Source organism: Leguminivora glycinivorella, chromosome 7 (genome assembly GCF_023078275.1).
Source record: "Leguminivora glycinivorella isolate SPB_JAAS2020 chromosome 7, LegGlyc_1.1, whole genome shotgun sequence".
NCBI classification, from domain to species: domain Eukaryota; kingdom Metazoa; phylum Arthropoda; class Insecta; order Lepidoptera; family Tortricidae; genus Leguminivora; species Leguminivora glycinivorella.
This window is the reverse complement of record NC_062977.1, coordinates 22205413-22232245: the sequence shown is the minus strand read 5'-3', so window position 1 is coordinate 22232245 and position 26833 is coordinate 22205413. Positions and strand designations below refer to the sequence as shown.

Here is a 26833-nt window from a genome sequence, read left to right as displayed (position 1 = left end):
TTCTAAAGTTGTTTACGCCTTTAAGACTTGTACGTGAAAAACAACAGTTTTAGTACTTGTGTCGTAATGTGTGAAAGTAGTTTGACACATACACCCGACTTATTATCACGTGGGTGACAAGATATTAAAATGCGGTTTGTATCGATAACTGTGTTCTTGTTACAGAATAAACAAGTTCTGTTAAAAAAAATAGAAAAAATCCTTTTTGCTGTGTCCTTAACACAGCAAAAGAGGGTCTACAAGTTTTTGCTGGGTTGGCAACGCGCATGTGACACTCCTTGAGTTGCAGGCGTCCATAGGTTACAGTAACCGTTTTTCATCAGGCGGACTGTATTTATTTATTTATTCAAATAACAAAATGCACCTTACAGCTAAAGCCAAAGCGGCACAAATTGGAATACATTACAACATTAGCAATATAATTTATAAAACAATACACTGATAAAAAACAAGAAAACACACAGGTAAAAAAAAAACTATGGGATGGTACTCTCAGGCATCTCTCTTTCTAACATCTTCTTGCATTCTGTTATATATGCATGCTTGTTTGCCACTGACAGTATAAGAAAAAGATAAATGTATTCGTATTCGAAGTATAACAGTTAACAACAAATGGACAAAGACAGAGACAACAAAAAAAGTTGACCACATATAGAGGTAGACAGAAAATGTTCAGAAAACATTGGTTTTTTGCTAAAACCGAAGATTAGGTACCAGTTCTATTTATTTATTTATTTATTTATTATTCAAATAAGTTACACAGCATAACAGTAAAACCAAAGCACTGTGAAACTAAAAAATACCTATTCTATGATTCACTAGTTATGGTCTGAATCTAATTCATTTGGACCCCAATTACCGAAAATACTGTTTCAGTCCGACCGAAAAGTTACTTTTTCTGTAGTGACTGAACCAGCCAAGCTACGGTATTTTTTTTATGTAGGTAGACCGGGGCTAGTTGGCTATAGGTGTAGGTTGACTAACTATTAAACAATTGAGCCAAAAATCAAACTTGAGCCAACCGGTGAGGTACGAAAGTCCGTCACCTCCCCCCGCTGTCACCGGTGAGACTCTCGTACCTCATATCGTATCACTGGTTGGCTCAAGTTTGATTTTTGGCTCAATTTTTTAATAGTTAGTCAACCTACCCCTATAGTCAACTAGCCCCGGTCTCCCCTACATACATTTTTAACAGCTTTGCTCGGGAAACACAAATTTCACATGTTATTCTTATGCGTTGAAGCGCGTTGCACATTGTGATAACCCGGACATTTATGCCGCATATAATATCCTTATCCTTTGCGAATATTCAACATTACTATGACCTGTCACGTCCTATCGAGCCTGCGCGTGCGCTCCTAATTGAGTTCAGGCTGACAACCTTAACATAAGCATAACGGTTATAATATATCAAAGCAACTAAGCTAGACCTAAACTAAGTCTAAGAAGCTTCATCGAAATTATTTTTTCCACAACATACATCAATTTCTTGCCTTACAAATCTAGATTGCCAAATGCCTAGATGCTATGTCACAATCACAAATACCTATGGCTGCCTGAAAAGGGATCTTTAATAGTTATTTGTTATACAAGGGGGCAAAGTTGTATTTTAACGCCGAGTGTGGAATTGAAAAACGAGCAAGTGAAAGGATTCTATAGTTGAACCACGAGCGAAGCGAGTGGTTCGAGAATAGAATCCTGAACTTGCGAGTTTTTAAACACACGAGAAGTAAAATACATTTGCACCCGAGTGTAACACAAAACTTTTCCCCTCACTATAGCGAGGAAACTACAACGCAGAAAATGCGTTTATCACTGCTTCCAGTAGTTCCACAGGTGGTAAATCATCTTTATTACTAGATTCACCTACTTTTATCAATTTTAAAGCAGTTAATTTGACTTTATTCAAGGTCAAATTACTTTACCCACTAGTGGATAAAATGCGTTTTTACCCGCCGGTATTAAAGGACAAAACACGTGCTTCCGAGCTAGTGAGGGGAAAAGTTTACTACTACGAACGCAATATTATTTAAAAGTAAGTATTTAAGTGTCAATATGGATTATGGACATTGACAGAAATCATTTGACACTGACATTTGCGTGTCGCCTACATAAAAGCTCGGCCACACATGCGCGTTTTGATAGCGTAGGCGGAGCGTTAGTGGAGCGCAATGATAACGGTGCGCCGGACGAACGCTGGCTGTGCGCCCAGCGGACGCCGGCGGGAATTAACGAGCGCGGATTGCGAGCGGAATGCGCGCGGATTGCGAGCGGAACGCCAGCGTTCCGCCGGCGCACAGCTATCATTGCGCTCAGCTAACGCTCCGCTAACACTTTATGTGTGGCGGAGGCTTAAATGTTACCTAAAGCCTCCGCCACACATGAGCGTTTTGAGAGCTGGGCGCGATGAGAGCGTGCCGTCAGCGTGCATGTCAAATAAATTGAAGCTCATAGAAGTGTCCTGAATCGACGATGCATACGGTGAACGCACGCTCGCCCACCCCGCTGCAAGCCCCGCCGAATGCTCCGCTCCAAGCGTCCAGTCGGGCCATACCCATACCTTACACTAACGCCATGGCTTGCGTGGGCGACGGTCGTGCGATGGTCGCGCGACGGCGATGCGACGCATACGAAATCAAACCTTATCGATATGGAAGTATGAGACGCGACGGCGACGGTCGCGCGACCGTCGCCCACGCAAGCCATGGCGTAATACTGACAGAGCGAGATCGCCTGTTTCCGCGATTGTCATAGCTTGATTTATGAATTTTGTGGGTGAGCCCGTAACGAAATTGTCGCACGAATGATTTACATAAAGTTTCGAGTTTTGTACGTTCATTAGCGTTTATGTCAGATTAAGTGCATACTTGCTTCCTGATTTGACGTGACAATGACTTATGGCATTTTAGATGTCTGATGAAGTATGAGTTATGTCAGCTCTGAATAACCCTTTATGCCTATTTCATACGATTAAAGACTGTATCGTTAAGTATGAGGACAACTTTGAGTAGCCGTATTTATTTGCTATTATATTTTTTTCTTAAAACAAGACATAGGCTTAATAAGGCACATAATAAGGTTCACATTTTGTCCTAGAAACTCGACGTAAAGCAAGTGGTTTAGACAGTATTGACTTAATCCTCCCGAGTAACAATTACGATTCCGGACAAATGCTACTAGAAAATTCACAAAGTGCGTAAAAAACGATACGATTGCGAAAAAAAATTGTACTGTGTGAACCTCAACGACATATGATCCACAAAGCAGAATATCTGGACATAGTCTAGCCATAGTTATTTTTAAGAAATAAAGTTCAGGATCTGTGTATGGCGGCCATTTAGAGAATGTGGCATGGTGCTTCCTCTAACTCCGACTTTGATGTCGAATTTAACTATCATACACTGTTTATATCGATTTGGTTTAGGCACTGTTCAAACACCGTGAATGTCAATTAGACTTTGGCCTATGGCTAATTTTTTTATCTGTTTCTCTCATCCTGCTTGCATCAAAAATTTACGACAATCCGGAACGTTGCTCATAATAGCGTTTTTTTTAATTATATAAATTCACCGCATTTATTCTGCAAGTACCCAATTGAAAAACCATGAAGAGGACTCTTAAAGAATATATTTTGGCAGCATATTAACCTTTGTTTGTTGAAATCGTGCAAACAGTCATTGAAATATTCTCAAATTAAGCCAGATAGGGGTTGTCCGAAATTTATTTGCTAGACCTTAATGAAAGTACCATAAAGTCTCTAAAATAAAATAAAAATTAGACCTTCTTATATCAAATAGTGCTTACCAATACCTTCAGATCATACTCTCGGAACATAATAATATAAAATTATGCACATGTCAACATTTAGACGAGGTTTGTTTTGTCCTTATACTTATCGATACAGTCCTTATCATATACAATCGTATGATTATTTACAATCGTGTTTTAAACGTATTTGAAAGTCAGAATACATAGAACCGTAAAGTACCTAAGTATTTGCACATAAGAGTTTCAGGTGTCCATGGTAAAGGCAATTGCTTGCCATCAGATGCATACTATAGAAAAACATACATAGTTGTCAAAAACCTTCAAATCAAGGGTGAACAGGCATCTTCTGGGCGAGCTCACTCCATCGTAGGCCACGTCTTTGCCTTTAAGCCCATTTATATTTTAAAAAGAAAAACATAGTTGTCCAAGGATTAATTGATCTAACATCAAAGGTCACAGACTCACGATTGGAATCGCTGATGCCCTATGCGTTCAATCGGAAGTACATACGGAACTGCCATATACGCAACTAATGTCAAGTACATACGTCAGTATATTATTGTTAAAAACATAAAGGGCATAAGTGAAGTTTAACATCTGTTAAGTTTAACTTGGAGATAAAAAAGGATAAAATTGAAAAATGGGAAGTTGAGCCCACGACCACCGAATCGCTAGCCCCGTGCTCTTCCATCTAAGGCACTTGTCCCACCGCGAGCTAGTAAGCTCAGCTTTCAGACAAAAGAAAACTAAATCTAAATCGATTCGTCCGTTCGGGAGCTACGATGCCACAGACAGACACACAGACAGACAGACAGACACGTCAAACTGATAACACCCCGTCTGTGTGTGTCTATTTTTGCGTCGGGGGTTAAAAAGGGTGGGAGGTGCGTTGCCTGCAGCTTTTCATATAGGTGTACTACATTTCTTCCAAGAGTAAAGGTACTACCAGCTGCAAAAGTGCATGGCGAATCTATCAATGAACTCATTCATAATTTCTCCATGCAATTTTGCAGCTGATAGTGCCTTATGTGCGCTTGGAGTAGGAAGTTACCCTTTTCTTAATGACCCAGTTGCTACGCGATATAAGCATTAGCCAGCGTTCCCACTTAAGCGTTGCGTGTCTCGGGGCGCGCAACGGACGTCCGGACGACGTGACGACGGACGGACGGACGGAGAGTGACGACGGACGCCACCTGGGGCGCGTCTTACGTCCTTCCTATACAAAATGTACTGAGGAGACGCTTTTTGAATTACACTCAGGTGGCGTGGCGCGGACGCCCGTTGCGCGCCCCGAAACACGCGACGGTCTGATGTGGCCGGTGCCCTATACAAAATGTACTGAGGGGACGTTTTTTGAATTACACTGAAGCGGCGTGGCGCAGACGTCCGTTGCGCGCCCCGAGACACGCAACGCTCTGATGTGGCCGGTCCCTAAGGGTGGGTCACTCTTGTATGGAGAAAAAAAAAGTATTATATTTTCATTGGGCACAGTTACAAAAACTTGCCAACTGATGCAAATAAACAGTATTTCAAATTATTTTGCAATTGGAATTCATCTTCTGCCTCCGGATCCACTTTGAAGTTTTCATATATTTTTAGTACATTTTGTGTGGTGTGCGGAGTATATGTATGTATTGTCTTCTAATTTAAAATTTTGCTATAAAGATATACCATTATTGGCATCGTAATAGCATGCTAAAGGTTCAAAGAAAATAAATGAACAAAAAAAACCTCAAAAATTAAAACCTTTTTTACACCCTACTCTATACAAAAACTTCAACTGAAATCCGGAGGCAAAAAATGAAACATAAAAATTAAAAAAAAAAATGTGCACTAGTTAATTACAAATTGGCACCTTTTTGTGACTGTGCCCCCTAAAAAATAAAAATAAGTAAAAATTACCCACCCTAATAAGCATACCTTTTCTCCACGAATGTCACGCACAGGAAATATGTCACTTACGACTTTATAGAACGGGCCAGAGATAATCACTATATTGATAAAGAATGCCATTATAGACCATAAATAACTTTAATTGGCATAATGGCTACATAGTTACATCATGTGTAGAATGCAGATTAATGTTAGAGCTTAAGTGTTAGTGATTATATTTCCCTAAATGAGTCTATAGACATGTATAACCTTACTTTGTAGGATTATTTATATCGTCACTACTTTTAAAAAATCTCGTATCTCACGCTGCTTCTCAAAGTTAAAACGCAGTAAGTCTATATGCATTCCATACATACTTACTACAATTTTCTTTTCATTGACAGACGAAGATACAAGTTTTTTTAAAAGTAGTGACGATATCCATTTTAATATATGTATTTTTCATCACACCCGCACTTTAAATATGCTATTGCACGCATGCGGAGCGTGAGTTATAGAAAAATCGTTCTCCCAAGGGAATAATGAAATTTCTTGTACCGTAAGTACTTAACTTTTTTACATCTATTTACATATTTCTTACATTGCGAGTGTGATGAAAAACATTGTGTGTAACTCGGGGAGTATGAATGTTACTAACTCGAGTCTTTAAATCGCTCCGGCAAACCGTCGCGATTTAACTTACTCTTAGTAATATTCAACTTCCTCCCCTTGTTGCACAATGTACTATAATACACTGCTGAACCGTAAAAAATGGTAATACATCTTTATCTAGGTTTTTTAGTGCATGATGTATTATGGGAGGTATACAAAAAGGTATGAACGAGTGAGAAATTAAGCCCGAAACCGAGAGCGAGGGCGTAATAAACATAAGTTCGTAATTTCCACCCGTGGCACACAAAATTTTCACATTATTAGTATTACATCTCTATGTCAAAATTAAAATGAAAAAACCCCCGACCGCGACATAGTAGACAGATTTTCATGAAATGGCTAAGAGCACTCCCGACTAACTCAGCTTTCAGACAAAAAAAAACTAAATCTAAATCGGTTCATCCGTTCGGGAGCTACAATGCCACACACCGACAGACAGACAAGCAGACAGACAGACAGACAGACAAACACGTCAAACTTATAACGCCCCGTCGTTTTTGCGTCGGGGGTTAAAAATTGATTATACAGAACCCATCGCCTAGTGTGATGAACACTTAAGGGTCTCCCAAACCTATCGACGTGAAATCTGCTTTCGCCGACCAAAACACGCTCGTTAGCATAAATAACCTAACCTAACCACAAAATTAAAATTTTGAAAAACCCCCGACTGCGACATAGTCGACCGATTTTCATGAAACATGGCTAAGAACACTCCCGACTAACTCAGCTCTCAGACAAAAAAAACTAAATCTAAATCGGTTCATCCGTTCGGGACCTACGATGCCACAGACAGACACACACACAGACAGACAAACAGACAGACAGACAGACAGACAGACGGACAGACAGACAGACAGACACGTCAAACTTATAACACCCCTTCGTTTTTGCGTCGGGGGTTAAAAAGTGAGCGTCTTTATACTTAGGTTAGAGGAATTACGGGGGTTAGGTTTGGGGAAACCCTAAATCAATAACGCACCGTCATCAAAATTTATAAAGGTCACTGACCTTTCCAGTACCTACCTACGGTTAGTTATACCTAAAGAGTTGAACAATACAAGGAACCAAGTGTTTGTGTTGCTCGATGCGTGGGCGCACGCGCGGTGGTCCCACTGACACGGTAAACAGTTCAATGTCAAGGGGAACGGAAAATAACAGACTAAATAGTTTTGGACTTGAATTATATATTACTTCGTGAAGTGGCATAATACATGCTAACTAAAAAGTGTCAGTATGTATGAGACCAATCGCGCACGAGAAGCAAACTTATTAACTAATCGCGTTGTTCCTTAGTTTTATTTAACCCACGAATCCAAAAACGACGTCTGTCTGTCTGTGGCATCGTAGCTTCCGAACGGATGAACCGATTTCGATTTAGTTTTTTTTTGTTTGAAAGTTGAGTTAGTCGGGAGTGTTCTTAGCCATGTTTCATGAAATCGGTTCACTATGTCGCGGTCGGGGGCTTTTTTTTTAAATTTATGGTGGTTTTTAATAAATGGCCAAACATATTGGCTACGAACGAAAATTTTAGAACAGTTGTCCGCTATGCTCATTGCTCACGGCATGGTCAGCTCTTTAGTAGACAGTAGGTATGTCATACTATTCTGCCTTTCGATGATATCCTCAAAAAACGAATTGGCGGTATTTAAACCAATAAGTGCCGCAAGTCATCTCAGTTAACCTTTCTTCTTCAAGGAAAAAATATTATTTAAACAACTCAGACCTAGAATAGAATAGAATAGAATAGAATTCATTTATTCAGCCAATACATCACTACAAACATCAGAAATAGAAATACAAAGACTAAAACAAAACAGTAGAAGTAGAAATGAGAGGCCGAAATGGTCTCCACATACAGCTGACACGACAGGCGTGTCAACGGCGCTCAGCCAGCGCCACCCATACATATCTAAATATACAGTGTAACAAAGACGACATCCGCTTATACATACATACATACAATCACGCCTGTGTCCCATGAAGGGGTAGGCAGAGCATATGAAACTACTCATATGCTCTAAATCCATATTTACCGGACTCAAATGTAGCAATACTTTTATCAAAAAAGATAAATTTTGGAACAAACGACAAATGAAACTAATATATTTGAAAAGAAGGTTTAAATATCTTATCAAGAAAAAACCTATTTTGTGGTACATCGATAACACTAAGGCGATTAGACTGGTGACTCAGACTGACAGACAAACAAAACATTTAAGGTAATCATGAGTGCATTCCACTTTCAAAACATCACACAATTGAAACTTCGAATGATGTGCTAAAATTATAACTAAACAGTACTTATGCGGCAAACATTTTGAAACCGCAAAACTTTGCTCCTGTGAATGTCTCGTGAGTTCATAATACACCACTCAATAGCGTAGAAAAATGACATTTTCATCACCCTTACACACTAAAAGCTCGGCCACACATGCGCGTTTTGATAGCGTAGGCGGAGCGGTAGCGGAGCGCAACGATAGCGGTGCACCGGACAAACGCTGGCGTTGCGCCCAGCGGGAACTAACGAGCGCGGATTGCGAGCGAGCGGAACGCCTGCGTTCCGCCGGCGCACCGCTATCATTGCGCTCCCCTGACGCTCCGCTAACGATACTCTATCAAAACGCTTTATGTGTGCGGAGGCTTTAATGTGCTAATTGCAAGCAGGCGGAGCGTGAGTTACAGAAAAATCATTCTCCCAAGTCATGAAATGTATAGTGTTGTACTGAACTTCTTTAGATCTATTTACATAGTTTTTACAATGCGAGTTTGATGAAAAACATTTTGTGTTATATGTTAATTTAACAGAATAAAGGGAAAGTATATTTTTACTATAACACGATGCTTATTGAAGGCTATATAAACTATAAAGTAGATTCAATCAAAATAATGACCAGACTATCAACCACATCATTCTGGAATGCCCCCTAACTAAATACATAATAGACGACTTTAAAACCTTGTCGGACGAAGCAGTAGCGTACCTGTCAACGGCAAAATTTAATTTAATTTATTTAAGTCTCCATTTTATAATAAAAATCCAGTGACGTTGAGTGTATATATGCCATACGATAAATAAATAAATAATCTAAATAATATCCGGCACCAGTAGATTACAAAACACATACTTACAAGTAAAACATGATTTGAGCAAGGAAGTAAACTTCCTGACAAAGATACCGATAGGAAGTAATCATAAACGATTCTTATGACATCACTTATCATGTAACACGGGAAGGCTTAGATGCTACGGATTTCCTAGGCGAAGCAAAAAATGTGGTAATATCAAGTAAAACTGGGTACGTCAGATGTGAATAAAGGTGATTTATGTGTTGATCTGGGGGCCGATTTTTGAGTCTTACTGTCACTAAAATACCGGTTGAAAACTGTGAATTGCCTATTATTTTCAGTGACAATTTTCTGAATTCGAACGCCGTGAGACTCAAAAATCGGCCCCCTGTACGCTAAATTCTTCTTACTGCCTATATCTACGGTTTATCCGTTCAAACGATAAATAATATGCCACAGACAGACACACACAGACAGGCAGACATGTCAAACTTATAACGTCGTTTTTGCGTCGGGGGTTAAAAATCAGGATACATTTAGACAAATAGGTAAACAGTTAGACCTACATATAGAATTGAATTGCTTATCTGGATGATACTCTAGTATTAAAGAGAACTTAAGTAATTCTTTTCAATTAACCTTGAGTTACAATTAAAAGTAACCCACCATTTTGATTTCTAATCATACAATGCGTCCATCCAACTTTTCCTTTCATTTCATTGTAATCTCCAGTGTTGTAACTTGATTACAGTCTCGTCAATTACATCATGGGCAAACAATCAAAAACAAAAGAGGTTTCACCGGCTTTGTGTTAATTAAAAGCGTGAATTAAAAAAAAGTTTCCGTTCCTTAGCTGTACGTCAAATGATTTGTCAATAGCCGGGTTTATGCCTACCACACGTGGTCGGAGATTGATGTAATATTGGTATTTTGACTAGAAACAAGATTTTTAAATGTTTTTGTTTAAGTGAGTGCGATGTAGTGTAGGCAGTTTTATATGTAAGATTTTAAGTAAGTATTTTTATACACTCTGTATATCGTGAATCGTGAATATAAATTATGGGTGACAAATGCTTTGTTAATAACTTAAATTGACGGCGATTTTGATAGCTCCGCCTCGCCTGTGCATATTGAAAACGTCATTACTTATAATTGATTGATGTATAAGTTTGATGCCTTGCAAGAAAACAGCAATTACTGTGTATTAACCTGATTTTCTGGAAATATTTTATGAAAAACAAAAGGCTTCGCAACACACTTCGTCCTACGTCCCCAGTTTGAGGCCAATTATTTCACTAGGTGTCTAAATTTGCTACGGAATAGTATTTTGACAAAAAAAAAATGTTTTTTCATCGGCACAAATGGACCCTGCGGTCGGTGTGTACCAGACCGGCGCGCGCGCAGCAATTACCAGAGCGACAGAGACGGATGGGCGCTAATGATCGCTCGCGGGACGCATGGCAATCAGGACAGCTATCCTGTCGGGATCTAGCGCCTAGAGTACCTAGGGTTTATAACTATTATAGTTTATATATCAAAGGATTTGCAAGTAGCGATATACATTTTTTTTTTATTAGCCTACTGTAGTGTCCCACTGCTGAGCAAAGGCCTCCCCTCGCTTCTTCCATAACTATTATAGCTTATATATCACATCTCTTTTTCGGTCTGCCTGATTTGTTCCGCCCAAGGCCAAAATGATATACATTATGTAATTGAAAATATGTTAATGAAAATTAGACATGTTTTGTGTTTTTTTTTAGCGAGTATACAACGCAAAAAATGCGTTTATCACTGCTTCCATGTAGTTCTACAGGTGGTAAATATTCTTTATTACTGGATTCACCCACTTTTATCAATTTTAAAGCAGTTAATTTGACTTTATTCAAGGTCAAATTACTTTACCCAGTAGTGGATAAAATGCGTTTTTACCAACTGGTATCAATGGACAAAGCACGTGTTTCCGAGCTAGTGAGGGGAAAACCTCACAATACAATGTAAATTTTGCCATACGTAATAAGTAACTACTAACTAGAGTTAGTAGTTACCAAGTACGTACATCGTACACATGGATATATTCCTTAAACCTAAAGGTGACCTTCGTTTGATAAGCAGATTAGTTGACACTTCTTATCAACGGACTATTATGGACGACAAACAATAAACGTCACCTCAAGAGCATATTAACACCATGATATTATATTAAGGTCAATGTGGACAAAACCATTTACAAGATATTTCATCTCGATGTTCAGATTAATTTATGTTTTTTTTTTATATATTTCATCGGTGGTTAATAAGGATACGATTACATACGGATATCTGCAACTCCAGTCCAGAGACGCTACAGGTGCGTTGCAGTCCCTTTAAAAACCTGGTGCCGTAGCCAAATGGCATTTCTGCGACGCGAAACGAAAACGAAACGCCGCGAATGGTAGTCTGACTCTGTCACGCCAATACGCAAGAGCGATAGAGCTAGGTAGCTACGAGCGTTTCGTTTCGTGAGCGTTTGTGTCATTCGGCTACGTACCCTGGACTTCTTTGAAGAGCCCCGTGGAGTTCATTTCACAGGTTACATACAAGGTCCTTTGGTTTTCAGATGAAATGAGACGTAATAGTAAAATGGACACTGACTTGTCTTATTCCCGTATGATCTCTAAAATCCTGTAGCCTTTTTTAAAGCTCATCCACTGTACTATGTAAAACTAAGGACCTAAAACAACGATATACATCTGGTTACGCTATGCCTCCGTCACACATGAGCGTTATGAGAGAGTGGCGTGAGCGCCGCGCTCTCAAAACGCTCATGTGTGGCGGAGGCTTTAATCATTGTATCATCATCGTCAATTACTAACTGTCAGACTTAAATTCTAACACCGTCTATACCTGTCATCAATTATGTTATCCAATTCTTAGTCAAAACATGATTTTTCGACATTCAATTAAGTATACAGTTTTTTTTCTAAAGAAATATCTACGACATTTAAGCCGTCGCGCATTTGACATAATGATTAAATTTTCTCTTCTAATGAATATATCTTTTTCCTTACAAGTATACTCACAAAATTTATCTCTCGTAACCTGTTCACGATCTGACAAGTTCTAACGATCCGTATCTCATATATTACATGGAACATTGGCATTAATAGCAATTAATTAAGAACAGAACCAAAAAGGTAACGTAGTGTTTCAAAGCTGAATAACTCAAGTGATAAAATGGTAATAGTTACGTAAAGAAGTTTTTAAGAAACAACTCTAAAGAGAAAATTTTGAAATCAAATGGTTTTCTTAATTGATGCGTAAGTGTAAGTGTCAATTAAATTAGGTTTATGCCGTTTATGTGAATTGTTTTAAGTTTAATTAGGTTTTCCTATTTCAGATGAAAAAGATAACATTTTAATTTAAAAAATCTGTGATACATAAATAGACATACAACACAATATAGGTCATTTAATGATATCGAAAATAATATCGTACCTAGTAGTTCATACAATACATTTCATAGTTATAAAAGAATGAAAAGAAGTCACGAAGGGTTTCAAAACATGCTACTTTAGTCATCTTTCTAACGCGACACAAAGCAACAAACGTAGAAGTTTTTATAAAGCTAAGAATTGAACTCTAGGCTATTCTCCTTATACTGATCAACATTTGTTCGGCGACTTTAAAATTAGTAAGTTTCCTTGTTTTTATCACCCTTATAAAGTTTTTTCTAAGAGGTAATGAGACGCATGTCTGTTAAGGTGTGAACAGACAACGTCAATGACAACAATAATGTAATTCAAAAAACGCTCCTCAGTATATTTTGTATAAAAATTAAGGACGTAAAGACGTTAATTTTTAATTAATTCAGGCTGAACAAATGTTGATCCGTATGCGCGCCCCGAATACGCGACGCTTCAATTGGGAACGCCTTTGCCAAGGCCCCACTATTACTTATTTTACATAGGGATGAAAGAATATGGACGTAGTTCAAAGATCCATTTCAGTTAACGAGAAAATAATTAAAAGTTCCAAAAAATGCTTTTTTTTTGTGAAATATGATTATGACACAGAAACAAGTTTGAATGAATGATTCTGATGATTGCGGTGCGAATTTGAAGTTTAGTAAGTTTCTTTACATATATATAATAGGTGTAATAAATATATATAATAGGTAATTGTGACATATTGGGCTAGGTATTATTTATTTTACATCGATATAAAAACAGCAAGTTGGTCAAACAGTAGCCAAGACTAATCAAGTAGGAAGTGATTCCGTATGAAAGTGTTCGTGTGCGCGAGCGCAACCGTAAGAGCGGAACGTCGCGGCTGGCGCAAATCATAGCGATTAAATATATCCTACCGCTGGCGCAAATCATAGCGATTAAATATATCAAACTACCGATTTTTTTTTTTTTTAGATGCTTTAAGTTATAAAAAAGGAGCTGTTCTTTTAAACTTCAGTCGCTATTATATGGTTTAGGTACGGAGACTAACCACATCTCGATACAATTTCTTACCTCTCGCAAATTTGTATTGAGCTGAAACTTTGACTACGCTGTGTGAAAACGTGAAGATGTTTTTATATGTTTTCATCGGCAGAGAATTTCTTTTCCCAATATTACCCCAAAATGTCACCATAAATATAAGGAGAGTAAAGCGCGCGGTTGCTTATGCTATCAAATTTATCAATCTAGCGTTTAACGCATGCGATCGATCAATCGTTAGATGTATGCGACTAAGAGAATGTAAAGAAAATTACATAAAATAACGCTGCGTATGCACACTGAATTTTTAAAAAAATTCCGCCATCGCATGCGTTCGACGGTACTTCCATCGCATAAAAGTTCATCCTCACTTTCTGGACACGTGGCAAACCAAGAACAAACAGGTCTCTCGCTCGTTTTTGCCCAGAACATTCAAGTTGTGGAATGAGCTGCCTTCTGAGGTGTTCCCCTTGCGCTATGACATGGGGTTTTTCAAGAAGCAGGTATTTAGGGCTCTCAAAGGTCGGCAACGCATAAGTGACTGCCCTGATGTTGCTAATGTCCATGAGCGGCGATGACTGCTTCCCATCAGGCGGCACGCCTGCTCGTTTGCTGCTTATTTCATAAAAAAAAACGCCCGCTTAACACTAGTTGTCACCATTAGAAGTATTTATTTGTCTTGCGTGACAGAGAAGGGTTCCTATTTTGGACACCCAGCCAATTAAGGGCGCGTTAAGTATTTTTGGTAGGTAATTTAGATGCCATTGGTACGTGGTTTATTCTACACAGATGTATCTTTAGAATCCCTTTAGTATGCTTCACTAGTATAAAAACTCGTCTACACTGGTCTTACACTGTCCTCCCAATTTTCGACGAAACGCCTAATTTTATTAGTTTTTAGTTTAAATGATCATGTTTTGTGATACGACCATTAGATAGAGTGGACAATAGAAAACCCCTTAAAGCGTTGCGTTTACGCAATAAGAGCGGTGTTCACATCGTTTTGCTCACGACGATCGACGACTGACAACGTTTAGACACCCAGGCCCCGTAGCCGAATGGCATTTCTCCGACGCCAAACGAAAGCGATACGCCGCTGGCTCTGTCGCGCCAATACGCAAGCGCGATAGAGACAGATATCTACTAGCGCTTCGTTTCGTGAGCGTTTCGTGAGCGATTGTGCCATTCGGCTAGCCACCCTGTTCTTTTACAAAATGCTATTTTTTGCGTTAACAGGTAGCAGGCAAGCAGAGGTAATTTTGAATTTATAATACGGATAAAAGCTCGGCCACACATGCGCGTTTTGATAGTGTAGGCGGAGCGGTAGCGGAAGCGTCAGCGGAGCGCAACGATAGCGGTGCGCCGGACGAACGCTGGCGTTGCGCCCAGCGGACGCCGGCGGAACTAATGAGCGCGGATTGCGAGTGGAATGCGCGCAGATTGCGAGCGGAACGCCAGCGTTCCGCCGGCGCACCGCTATCATTGCGCTCCGCTGACTCTCCGCTAACGCTACGCTATAAAAACGCTTTTGTGTGGCGGAGGCTTAAGTCATTCATGATAACCGCCTGAAACTTAAAATCAAGAAGCAAGCGTTCGGCGGGGCAGGCGAGCGTGCGTCCACCCTGTAGCGTCGACTCAGGACACTTGAATGAGCTTCAATTGTTTGACAAGCACGCCGTACGCCCCGCTGCACGCAATATGAGCGTGCACTCGCTACACTTACGGCCCAGCCACGACATTGGTCTAAGCGCGACAGCGGTGAGCGGCAGCCAGACGCGCGAATGAAAAGTCCCATCGCTGTGTCTCGCTCCAATGTATGGCCGCCGCTCACCGCTGCCGCGCTTAGACCAATGTCGTGGCTGAGCCGTTAGACCACACAGCAGCATTCAGAGTGTGAAGCGCACGCCATCTGCCAACGGAATCAACCATTGCCCGTTCCAGTTTTTATTGTCATCGAATATTTATCAGGCCTATTCGAACACACAATGATATCAGCATTATATCAAACAGTTATCGTGCATTTCGCTATGAATATTGTCAAGAGAGCGCTGTTATTATGATGTAAAATGAAATTTTCTCGAGGCTGAGGCGTAGGGTTAGAGCCGGCGTAGCTTCATTTGACGTTCATATACGAAATGTAATATGCCTACTTGGAAAGATAAAAAGTTCATTTCATTTCAATAAATATTTTTCATTTTAATTTTCATTTTTTTTTTCATTTCATTTCATGTATGCGCCGTATGCGCCTATGCGGTGACAGTTCAGTATAGTATGAAGAAGATAGTTCTAATGAAATTCCGCAACATGGCGGGTAGTCATATATTTCTGGTCAAGCTTCATCATCATCATATCAGCCAATTATCGCCCACTGCTGAGCATAGGCCTCTCTTCTAGTACGCCACTTCTCCTGGTCCTGGGCTAATCTCATCCAGTTGTGACCCGCAGTTTTTCGTCAGGTCAGGCTTACTTTACATTTTACATGAACATGAACTCAAGCCTATGCCACAACGGGGTCGGCAGAGCGCATGAAACTGCTCAATTACAGTGCCACTCTTGACAATTAAGGGGTTGAAAGAAAACGAAATTGTGAAATAAATGCCGCAATGGAACCCAAATCCCAGAAGAATGATGGGTTAACTTTTTTTTATGGGATAGGAGCCAAACAGGTCGCCTGGTGGTAAGCGATCACTGCTGCCCATGGACACCCGAAACAGCAGTGTTGGAGGTGCGTTGCCGACCTTTAAGATGAGTGTACGCTCTTTTCTTGAAGGTTTGAAGGTCGTATCGGTCCGGAAATACCGCTGGCGACAATTCATTCCACAGTTTAGCTGTGCGAGGCAGGAAGTTTCTGGAGAAACGCACAGTTGAGGACTGCCAGCCATATAAATGATGGAGATATAGTGCGATTGAAATCAGTTAACGATTCGGTTTCTACCCTTTGGCTTCGACTCTTATCGGGATCGCATAATGTGCGAGCAAGATAGATATAAAACCCGAATCGTTAACTGATGTTAATCATACTGTAACAAGATTCAAATATCATTCTGATGTATATGTATGTTCGGAATAGTCTGATAGCGACTGTTAAGTGTAGATTTTTTTTGTACCATTTCACTGTGCGTTTGTGGTTTTTGCTAATATAAAAACATTTTTATACACTATTTCCGTCACTGCAAAATATAATTTTCACGTACAAAATAGATTATCGTTTTTTATAGTGGGTGGAAAGTTAATTCGAATAACTATTACTACGTTATAGGTAGTTCTTCTAACTTCAGCAGAATAACTTGAGTGTTCTTCATCAGCGCTCCGTATAATTTCATAGTTATCGTCCGTGCGCGCGCGCAATTAAGGCGATACGGACAATCAGGGCGTATCTGTGATCTATTGGCTACTATACTATAGCCACTATAGTATAGCGGTTATTACTTTACTTTACATTAACGTGCAGCTGGTTATGTTTTATGATATGATAAGCACATTCTGGTGTTAAACTTATCCCAAGATTTGGTGTAGGCACTTGTTTTTACGAAGCCGACTGCCATCTGACCTTCCAAGTTCCAACTAGGGATGTTACGAATATTTGCATTCGCATTCGCATATGCGAATGATTCGCATTCTTTTAAACATTTGCATTGACATTCGCATTCGCTTCAAACGATGCGAATGTTTTGCGAATGCGAATGTGTGCAAGTCGCAGCTTGTTCCTCGCCCGTGCCGGCCGCTCCAATTGTAACTGTCGACTCGCGCATGCGCAGATAGGTCAAATTCGTACGGCGTGAAGTTCGTACTCGGCATTTTGACCAATAGTAAGCATCCCCCCCCCCTCCCTCCCTCCCCTCCCTACCCTCCTTGGAACTTGTACACTCCTTTTTGCTGTGTACTTAACACAGCAAAAGGGAGTGTACAAGTTTCTAATGGGGTGGCAACGCGCATGTGACACTGTTTGAGTTGCAGGCGTCCATAGGTTACGGTGACCGCTTTACATCAGGCGGACCGTATACTTGTTTGCCACCGACGTAGTATAAAAAAAATAATAATAAATTTTTTACCTAGCGGGTTGTTGGTGATTGCTTGGTTTTTATTTTGTTTTTTTATGAAATTCAGCGATATTCGCATTCGCATTCGCATTCGCACAATCGCATTCTGAATATTCGCATTCGCATTCGCATTCGCGAATGTGACACATGCGACATTCGTGACATCCCTAGTTCCAACCCAATGGGTAACTAGGCCTTATTGGTATTAGTCCGGTTTCCTTACGATGTTTTCCTTCACCAAAAGCGAATGGAAAATATCAAATGACATTTCGTAGTTTCGAAAAACTCGTTGGTACGAGCCGGGGTTCGAACCTGCGATCTCCGGATTGTAAGTCACACGCTCGCCGCTATAGGTAGCAATCAATATAAATTGAAAACATCTAACATCAGACTAGTATTTTGTATAAAATAGATCCCAGGAGCTAAAAATAAATGGTAGCATTATGCATTGATGCCGCGTGCAGTAGCGAATCGCCGCGGGCGCAGCTTCGCGCCGCCTTCTATGGCGCGTGTGTGTATGTATGTGTAACCCCTCTTTCTTGTTCAAAGTTTAGAATTTTTAATGCGATATAGGTTGTCTTTGAAACGCAGAAAAATTAATGGTCACTCGCGTTATTAAATCAGCAATTCCCGAAATAATTGTACATTTGGATCACGTCCCCGATTTTGATAAAAATTTGTAGGCTGATAGAGTCCATGATGCTGAGCAATGACAAAATGTCCCAGGTAGTTTGTATGAAATTTTCCTTTTTTCGACGTGATCCAAATGTACAAACTTTTCGGGAATTGCTCAAATCGTAATTTCCTAGACATGCTTCGTAAGTTTCTGTAACAAGGAATCCGCTGTGATTTGTTGATGTACATATTAGAAATTAGAATACGTCATTCAATAGCGTAAAAGTCAAAGAAATTGTATGTAATGGGAAGGAGGGGGTGGGGGGGGCTCTTCACTTTATTCATACAATTAGTGTACTTTTTTTTTATTGATGTTTATTGCTATCAAATAAGTATTCTACGACGTCAAAATTTTGTATTTAGAGGCTGCAGTGCATTTATTTTATTAAATTTATTTATTTATTTTACTTGCATAAAAGAAAACCATAAAGTAAAGGCAAACTTAATGCCATAAGGCATTCTCTATCAATTTAGGCATAATATAAGTGCAATGTATGCTCATACGCAGTAGTGCAGTAGCTACAGCTGCAGGCGGTTCGAATATGGGCGTTATTACCTCCGCCCCCCTATACTTCCACACAGCTCTTTGGGAATACTTACTTATAATATTATTCTATGTGAAAGTTTAAATAAAACTTACTTAAACTTGTTAAAGTTTATATTAGATTCGTCACGAGAAATAGATTTACAGATTTCGACGATTTATTAAGAGGATACGGTAGCGAAAATGGAAAGGTTAAATATACAAGTGTTATTAACTAGATTTATCGAAAAAAAATTGTGCATTACAAACAACTCAGTCAAAAGATATTTTAAAAAAATCTTTAAAATCGAGGTTCCGCTCTCGACTCTTTCCTCTTTCAAAACTTAATAAATCGGAACGAAATTTGAAAATCTGAATAACAATGAAATAATCAATGTCGGACCGTTTAGCTTTTTTGGTTAATTGTTAATCATACCTTTTTTGCGCCACAATGAAAAAGGCCGTTTTTGGAAATTTTTGATTGGCTCTAGAGTCTTTAAAAAGCAGAATATCAAAAAAATCAAAACGATCCGACACAGATAAAAATAATAACAATCTGTGTTGAAAAAATCATTGCTCTATCTTCAAAAACCAGGGAGGAAATAGTCGAGAGCGTTTGTATGGAGAATTGACCCCTACCGTATCGTCTTAAGAACACAGGACACATGTAAACAAATAATGACATAGGTAGATCGATACTCATACAGTATATCTTTTCGATCTCTCATACATTAAATGACCTCAAGGTCAAATTTTGCCACAGACAACATTTAAAACAATAGCCAGTTCTGCAACAATATGCAAATAATCTAAAGGTGACAAATTGCATGATTAATACTACTACCTCCCCCGCAGTGTGCTGATTTCGTACCCATACTAATTAGCTATAAAACATGATAAATGCACGTAATATGTTTATGACAATTATTTTAAATTACAGTTTGATGATGTCTGACATAGGTATATTTATTTCTACAGTGTCTACACATACATACATACATACAACCACGCGTGTATTATATAAAGGGGTAGGCAGAGCCCATGAAACTACTCATGAGTAAAATTTCAGTGTATTCTGTCTAATAACTAAAAAATCCTCTTATAAATTAAAAAAGTTGGTTGACATAAATATTTAGGTGCCCACAATTATACTAAATAATAAGAAAAAAAAACGAAAATACAAATAACTTAAAATATTCACATTGCTTTAGTTCAAGTTTAATTATGACAAGAAAAGTGAATATTTTTGAATCAATTTAACTTTTCCCTTGTGACAGATATTGAACAGCTAATCATTTTCAAAGTATTTAGGTAATAGGCACATTATAACCCGTTTATTCTTATTAAAAATCGTTATGTACTCATTAACATACTAATTTCATTCTACATCATACTAAATATGAGCAATTCCCGAAAAGTTTGTACATTTGGATCATGTCTTCGATTTTGATAAAGATTGGTAGGCTGATAGAGTACCAGATATCTATACATTTTCGGTAACAAAAAAGGAAGGTTTCATACAAACTACCTAGGACGTTTTGGGAACCTAGTGGATCTTGCTCAGCATCATGGACTCTACCAAGTCGCCGAGCCGATAAAGTTCGTTTGTCCTTTTCTATCCCACCAATACGTTGGAAAGGGACAAACGAACTTTATCGGCTTGATAACTTTTAGAGTACGTTTAGTCGTTTATGAATAAGGGGGAAGTATTTAGTTCATATTTCACTTTCAAAGATTTCAAACACAGATGGCCGCTGCTCACTCCCATTAAAAAATCGATAAAAATTCTCTTGGCAAAATAAGGGGTTGAAAAAAACCAAACCGTGACATTGCAGTGACAGGTTGCCAGCCTCTCGCCTATGCCTCAATTTAACCCATGCCTATCCCACAGTCGCCTTCTACGACACCCACGGGAAGAATGGGGGTGGTGAAATACTTAACCTATACTTTTTGACAGTTACTTTAAAAGTATTGAAAATCGCTCTTAAGTTCCGATCTGGCAACACCGACTTATAAAGCCAAGCCCAATACAATTTCTAGCCATATGTATGAGGAGAAATCCTCGTACAATAGCATGTAATCGTATCAGGTATCGATACTGGGTGGGAATCGAATAAATCATCGATCGGACGGGTGGTAAATCGATTTCGCCGTGATCGAATGCCGGCCGCGTTTTCGCGGGTTATGAGTTTACAGTATTTCCTATGTGAAGTTTAGTGAATGATTTGTATGGGCATTTAGAAAACTAGCTATGAATAACTATGGTTTAAATATCTGGCAATCCTACTTTGTCAGAAAAAAATAATTGGAAAAAATATGCTATACTATGACATGTCAATCGCATATCGAACACACAAAGCCCGTTTCTTAACAGCATTGATGTAACATCTATCGCAGGTGTATGGTGTTTTTCAGAAAAAAGTTACGGATCAACAAAAACGAACTATGCTATGTTTCCTATAATGGGCCTAACTATATGCCGAAGTTAACGAAATTCAATAAAAACAAGGTGTATTATCACGTTTTCTCAAAAACCTATGTGAAGCAGAAAATGGCAGACACTTGAAAATCCAAGAAACTATAATATATTATTATCGAATTTATTTTCCATAAAAATATATCCGGCTGTAGTTTTATTGATATCCCCTTTATACCCTTTAGGTTTTTTAGCCTTCTTTGTTAGAAAGTCACACATCAAACTCATAACCTGTTACTAGTCAGAATTGGCTTCCCGGCCTGTTAGCCCTGAGGCCGGTAACGACCGACATTACTGAATTAAAACTCTTCAAATTTATTACTGGCCTATCGGAGTATTATCTGTTAACAGCCTCCAATTTAGAGATTGCGGGGAACAGCAGTCTAAGGGTTAGGGAAGATAGAGCGGCTTTTATTTTAAATGAGGTCCATTTAAATAGGGTTAAGAAGGAGAGAGAAAGACCGAGGAACACTATTTGAAGTTTTTACCAAGATACTTAAATAAAACGTTCCTCAGGTCGTGTCAAAATAGAAGGTTTAAAGATTTCACTGAAGAAAAAACCGCACAATTATGGAAATGTGCTATATACATAGCTGGGCATTAACTCGTTAATCCGTTAATCGTTAATTAACGAAGTTAACATTTCGATTAACGGATTAACTTTTAAGTTAACTTGAAAAAATGTTAACGGACTCGTTAACTTCCGTTAAATTTCTCCGAGTCCGTTAATCGTTAATCTAGTAGGGCACAGGCGCCATCTGCGCTGCGAAAAACACGTTCTCAACGCTACTATAAAAGCCCGAAGTACGGCAAATCCTATGATTTGCCGGTAAATCCTAGGTTTTACCGATGTCGATTGCTAAAAGTCCGAAATATTACCTAAAAAAGTATTCTTCACGTGGATTTGCTTTTACTAAGTTTGATTCGGTGAATCCTAAGCTTTACCATGGCGACTGTTGTAGTGATAGGGCAGCAAATTCGAGCCCTATTTACGACCACATTCGCTTCCCTAGCCTCTACCGCCCAAAGTGGCACAATAGTCCCGTCACCGCCAGCATCTCTCCTGACACAGCTCTTGACAGTAGCTCAGGCGATCACTGCCTTCCACGTGCAGCCTAGAGTTCAATAGGCTAGAGCTGTACTTCGGCCTTTTACAGAAATATAATACGTTATAGTGGATACTGATGCAACTAAATATTTAAAGAAAAGTTCTTTTTTTTCACGTGTTAACGGATTAACGATTAACTTTAACTTACGTTAAATTTGTCGAAATGTATCGCTTTAACGATTAACGAAGTTAACTTTTTTAGTAACGGATTAGCGATTAACGAAGTTAACTATTTGATTAACGGTGCCCAGCTATGAAGATACCGTTTAGATTCAGTCCATAATTAATGCAGTAGTTTTACAGCCAGATATTATTGCCAGCTGTCATTTCTACCGCAAATATCAAAAATTCGAGCATTGATGTAAACATTTCAGGCGATAATCTCACTCTGCATTAATGCAATTGTTAGACTTATATTGACCGGGATATAGACCGTGATTAACTTTTTGATTTTTGTCGAGCTCCCGATATTTCGACAAAAATCAAAAAGGTAATCACGGTCTATATCCCGGTCAATATAAGTCTAATGAAAATAACCGTGAATCATTCAAAACTCTTAATGCAATTGTTTCCACAAAACGTACTTTCGAAGTTTCCTACAGCAATACAGTTTGGTGAATAAGTCACTTTACTCCACCAACAGTCTTGAAAAAGTGCGATATGGCGTGAATGAGCATAGGTATATGTTTCCGCTCCAAACGTTCCACTTTATCGCTTGCCACAAGGACCTGTGAAAGCCTTTATGGTAAGCGACAAAATTCTAGTTAGTCTTTATGGTAAACAAAATAGTAAGGTATTTTCCGGCCAACATACATCAATACGAACATGTGTCCCAAGTTCCAATGCCCGTTCTGCCCCATTTCTATGCCGAGAGCGTCCATCCGTATTGGTTTACAGAACGGTACTAACAACGGTGCAGTCAATAATATCTGCACAATTCTATACCCTACCCTTTTGAGATAAGGTGGAACGTACTGTAAACGATGGAAGTATGGAATAGCCGAGAAATTATCGGTTATATAACAATGTACGTTAAAAGGAAGAACGACTAACTATGTGAGCTAACTTTTATAATCTTGAATATAGATTATTTTTATTATTTTTAAAACCCTACAGATTACAAGCGGTCAATTTCCGGCCTTGTAATCAATGTAGGTTGTTGTTGTTAAATGTCCTAGGGCACCCCATAGGTGCATAGGGCCTCCACAAGATCCTTCTACGCCTTTCTATCTTGAGCCACCGCCTTGGCCTCGTTGCAGCTCAGTCCATATTCCCTCAGCTCGTAATGTAGGTAACTTAATAATATTGTGTACTTAATTATTTAAAGATTACTTCCTTCATCCTTTTAATACACCTTTAATCTTTGTAATCAGCATGAAACGTACCTGAAACAAATAAAAAAAGCATAAGTAACCAGGTAGGTATACAAGTTTCATTTTTCATGTGTATAAATGTGTGTGTATCTGTTTTTATTTGTCCGTCCGTTTCACGGCAAATTGGAGCAACGAATTGACGTGATTTTTAAATGGAGATAGTTGAAGGGATGGAGAGTGACATAGTCTACTTTTTGTCTCTTTCTAACCCCCCACTTCCCTAAAAGAGGGGGGGGGGGGTAAATTTTGTATGGAGCATTCCGCAATTTTTGAATTTATCGCGAGCGAAGCCGCGGGGGAAAGCCATTCATTATACATATGAATATACTGAAATATGGATGAAAACAGAAAAATACGCCTACCGACGATATTACATATTTCTTAAAATCAACTTAGTATAAGTACATCAATGTTTTGCAAAGTAAGTAAGCAAATGTCAAAAAAGCCATTAACGAAGTAAATTCTCAATGAACTTTCACACGGGTTTCGATAAAGTAAACACATAATCTTATTTATTTATCACATAACGTTACTTCCAAAATGTCTCGGCTGTGTGTAGGTAACGTTACACAAGAAATAACGGTGACCTTATTGTATAATATAATACCAACTTGTTACCAGTGTCTGATTCAGTATAGGAAAACCCTTGACTTTGTAACAGGTGTAATATATATTTATAGTCCGTATAATATCAGATAAAAACATTCTTTCTTATAAACCATATAAGAAGACGAAGTTATACTACAGGGTGAAATAAAAAGGACCGTTAAAACCTTGCATTACTGACTTTTGAGTTCATAATGAACAACTTTTATTATGGGCAAAGCACCCTGGTTGAGCTCTGGCAGCCTTGCTCACCGGCAGGAACACAACACTATGAGTAGGTTCTAGTGCTATATGGCTTATTTACAATGTAATACTGTAGAATACCCAGGTATTTTATTAGGTTGCGTAACTTACTCGTTTAAAGGGCACAATATACAATATTTAAATCAGTCGTAAGTCACAGGACTTTACCCATAAGGAAAATAGCACGACCTAGCCACAATTGGACATAAAAACCACATAAACCTTAGGTGAAATACTTATACGTACGTAAAACACGTAGCTAGGTTTATGATCTAACAGTTACAGACAGATAACGAACAAAAGTAACGTTTCAACACGCATATTAGTCCAATTCTCAGACTTATATTTTAATACTTTTTAGTCTTAGGTATTGTATTTTAATAATGCCCACGCATATTGGTCCAATTCTCAGACTTATATTTTAATACTTTTTAGTCTTAATTAGGTATTGTATTGAATAATGCTAAGTAGTGTAGCGTAATGCATACGTACCTAATAATATGTAATAACCTATTGTGTAGGCTTCAGAAGGGACATTAGTAAGAACATAATCTTGTGTAATAATGTTTTTATGGCGAATCTTCAATTCTTCATTGTAAACAACGGAAAAATATTTATTTCTTAATAACTTTCTTGGGATTTGCCTCGTTTAAAAGTTTAGTTTCGTTTTTTATTGGTAAGGCAGGTTATCACAGCAAGTAGGTACTACATGAAGGCACACAGTAAAATGCTAAATTACATTATCTATTAATTAATTATTAAAAAAAATACTAAGGTCTTTACTTTTGTTCAATTCATAATTGTTCAAACTATAATTACAACTACAATACATTATTTCATAAATCTTATACTATTAAACGAGCAATTCTTGTATATTTATTTATTTATATATACCGACGATCTCGGAAACCGCTCTAACGATTTCGCTGAAATTTGTTTTGTGGGGGTTTTCGGGGGTGAAAAATCGATCTAGCGTAGCCTTAGATCCCGGAAAACGCGAATTTTCGAGTTTTCATGAGTTTTTCTTTCGCATTTGTAAACGTAAAATATGGTCCTTAATTTCGCCGCGCGCGCATCGATTCCGCTTAGCTCAGTCGCACGAGGTCGGTCTAATGTACGCAGATAGATCGTAGGTGTCAGGGTTTCGAATCCCGGCCAGAAATTAAGTTTTTGTTTTTTGTCTTTTTTTTTGTTTTTGTATTTATAAGAGTTTTTTTTTATCTAAAGACCGAGCGAAGCTCGGTCGCCCAGATTGCTATAATTACAATACATTAATCATCTATATGAAATTACTAATATTAAATTTTTGAACTGTTTTCCATAGATCATTCATACTCAAAAGTAACGCGCCACAGATAACAAAAACGTGTAGAGCCGCGGTCCCGTTAAATTTGCTCTATCGGCTAACAGAACAGAACCTGTCGCGTCCACAGCCGTGGCGAAATTCGGCGCACGCGCCGGTGTCCATGCTACTGCCCACGAGATTATATGGTTTGATATGATAAAATGACACGACAAGAGACAATTCGAGATTTTTGCTCGAGGTATATGATGTTTACATGACGTTGTGAGGGATGCCCAATATTACTTAATTTAGATGATGAGTCTCGTATCGGCTAACAGAAATTGACGCGGCTAGCGGCTACTGGCCGAACGCGACATTATACGGTTAATTTGACGTAATAAAATGGCGCAATGGCCTGTGTGGTGACGGGTTAAGAATTTCACCACCCCCTTTCCTCCCGTGGGTGTCGTAGAAGGCGACTATGGGATATGGGTTAAATTGTGGCGTAGGCGAGAGGCTGGCAACCTGTCATTGCAATGTCACACAGTTTCGTTTTCTTTCAAACCCTTATTTGCCAAGAGTGGCACTGAAGCTTTAATAGTTTCATGAGTTCTGCCTACCCCTTTATGGGATACAGGCGTGATTGTATGTATGTATGTA

General features: G+C 38.8%; 1 protein-coding gene across 1 annotated transcript in view; it reads right to left on the bottom strand.

The window, feature by feature from the left end:
* LOC125227885 (protein outspread) overlaps positions 1–26833 on the bottom strand; it is a 489387-nt gene that overhangs the window by 373758 nt on the left and 88796 nt on the right.